Genomic DNA, 2,405 nt, shown 5'->3' on the forward strand with positions numbered 1-2,405 from the left:
TGTACCCACAGGCTTAACACAACATGGAAGCCACCAACACTGAATGGCTTGGCTTGCACCTTCTGGAGGCATTACCTAAGACATATCTGGGGCCCTTTAGCCATGGCTAAAGCTGGAGTGGCTAGGATACAGGGAACAGTGTCCCAAAGTTGCACGGGGCAGTGGAACCCTAGGCCCAACCCATGAAACCATTCTTCCCTCCTAGGACTCCAGGCCTGAGATGGGAGGGGCTGCCAAAATCTCTGAAGTGCCTTTTAGACATTTTCCCCATTGTCTTAGCTATTGACATTCAACTCCTCATGCAAATTTCTGCAGCTGGCTTGAATTCCTCCCCAGAAAATGGGTTTTTCTTTTTTTTTTTGAAATCTTTTGAGGAGTCTCACTCTGTTACCCAGGCTGGAGTGCAGTGGTGTGATCTTGGTTCACTGCAATCTCTGCCTCCCAGGTTTAAGTGATTCTTGTGCCTTAGCCACCCAAGTAGCTGGGATTACAGATGTGCACCATCACACCCACCTAATTTTTGTATTTTTAGTACAGATGAGATTTCACCATGTTGGCCAGGCTGGTCTCAAACCCTGGCCTCAAGTGATCCACCCACTGCAGCCTCCCAAAGTGCTGGGATTACAGGCATAAGCTACTGCACCTGACTGGGATTTTATTTTCTCCTACATGGTCAGGCTACAATTTTTCTAAATTTTATGCTCTGCTTCCCTTTTATTAATAAATATAAGTTCCAGTTTTAGATCATCTCCTTGCTCATGCATATGACCATATGCTGTTAGAAGTAGCCAGATCACATCTTGAATGCTTTGCTGCTTAGAAATTTCTTGTGCCAGATACCCTAAATCATCACTCTCATGTTCAAAGTTCCACTGATCCCTACAGCAGGGTTATGACACCACCAGTCTCTTTGCTAAAGCATAGCAAGAATGACCTTGACTCCAGTTCCCAATAAGTTCCTAATTTCCATATGAGACCTCCTCAGCCTGGACTTAACCATCCATATCACTATCAGCATTTTGGTCACAACCATTCCACAAGTCTCTGGGATGTTCCAAACTTTCCCTCATCTTCCTGTCTTCTTCTGAGATCTCCAAACTCTTCCATCCTCTGCTCATTACCCACTTCCAAACCTGCTTCCACATTTTCAGGCCTCTTCTCTTCTCTTCCTGGTACTTCCTGGTCCCAACTTTGGCATTGCTATAAAGAACTACCTGAGTGCTCACTTTGGCAGCACATGTACTAAAACTGGAATGACACAGAGAGCATTAGCATGGCCCCTGTTCAAGGATGACAAAGAAAAATTAAAAGGAAAAAAATTTTTAAAAAAAGAACTACCTGAGACCTGGTAATTTATAAAGAAAGGAAATTTATTTGATTCACAGTCTACAGGCTGTACAGGAAGCATGGCTTGGGGGCCTCAGGAAACTTACAGTCATGGCAGAAGGCAAAGAGGAAGGAGGCACATTTTACATGGCCAGAGAAGGAGGAAGACTGGGAAGTGGGAGGTGCTGCACACTTTAAAATAACCAGGTCTCATGAGAACTCACTATTATGAGATCAGCAAAAGGGAAATCTGCTCCCATGATTCAGTCACCTCCCACCAAGCCCCTCCTCCAACACTGGGGATTATAATTCGACATGACATTTGGGTGGGGACACAAATCCCAAACCATATCAGTGGGGACTTGTGTGGGCAGCACAGGGTGGGCGTGCAGCAGGGTGGGAGTGCTGCAGGGTGGGCACATGTGTGGGCAGCCCTGGGTGGGTATGGTGCCAGGTGTGCACACATGTGGGCTTTGCAACCAGGCATCCTGGGTTTGAATCTTGGCTTCACTGCTTCAGAATTCCAGGGCTGGGAGCAAGTGCCCACCTCCTTTCCTTCACCTATGAATAGGGATATATATAATTTGCATCATCTTTATCAATTTACTGGGAGTGCCTAGTGGGCGGAGTGCCTGATGAGGGCCCCCTGTCATCACTGGTGATGGTTTTGTTATTATTGTTATTGATTTGCCGGTGGCTGGAGGCATTAGGCACACTGCCGACAGAGGCTGAAGAGGCTGTTTTTTAGTCTATCTATTTAGTTCCATCCTTTAGTGAATCTCCACAGCTCTCCCACGTGGTGTGCTTCTTGAGCCCCTGTGAGTCTGCAGTCACCTGCCTTTTGCCGGAGCCTGTGCACGACATCTGGGCTGATTGTGGCATTGTTGAGCCACAACAAAGCCCCCCGTCCACAGCAGTCACAGGGCTATGTTGTTAAGGCCGTTAGAGCTAATTACCTCCAGACCACATTCTTCAGATAAGCAGCATTGTTCTTTGACAGCTGAGGATGGAAGTGGTACCTAACATGCAGCTGCACTGGCTGTGAGGCTGGAGGCCTCAGACCTGCTCCTCTGTTGCCT

The 2,405-nt window shown here is 47.2% G+C and overlaps 1 non-coding gene across 1 annotated transcript; it reads left to right on the forward strand.

Annotated features, from left to right (window-relative positions):
• The first annotated feature begins 1,218 nt into the window (after positions 1–1,218).
• LOC111538399 lies at positions 1,219–1,325 on the forward strand. Its single transcript, XR_002730323.1, has one exon. It is a non-coding gene; the product is annotated as a U6 spliceosomal RNA (small nuclear RNA).
• Positions 1,326–2,405: the final 1,080 nt, after the last annotated feature.

This window comes from Piliocolobus tephrosceles, chromosome 6, assembly GCF_002776525.5.
Source record: "Piliocolobus tephrosceles isolate RC106 chromosome 6, ASM277652v3, whole genome shotgun sequence".
NCBI lineage: Eukaryota > Metazoa > Chordata > Mammalia > Primates > Cercopithecidae > Piliocolobus > Piliocolobus tephrosceles.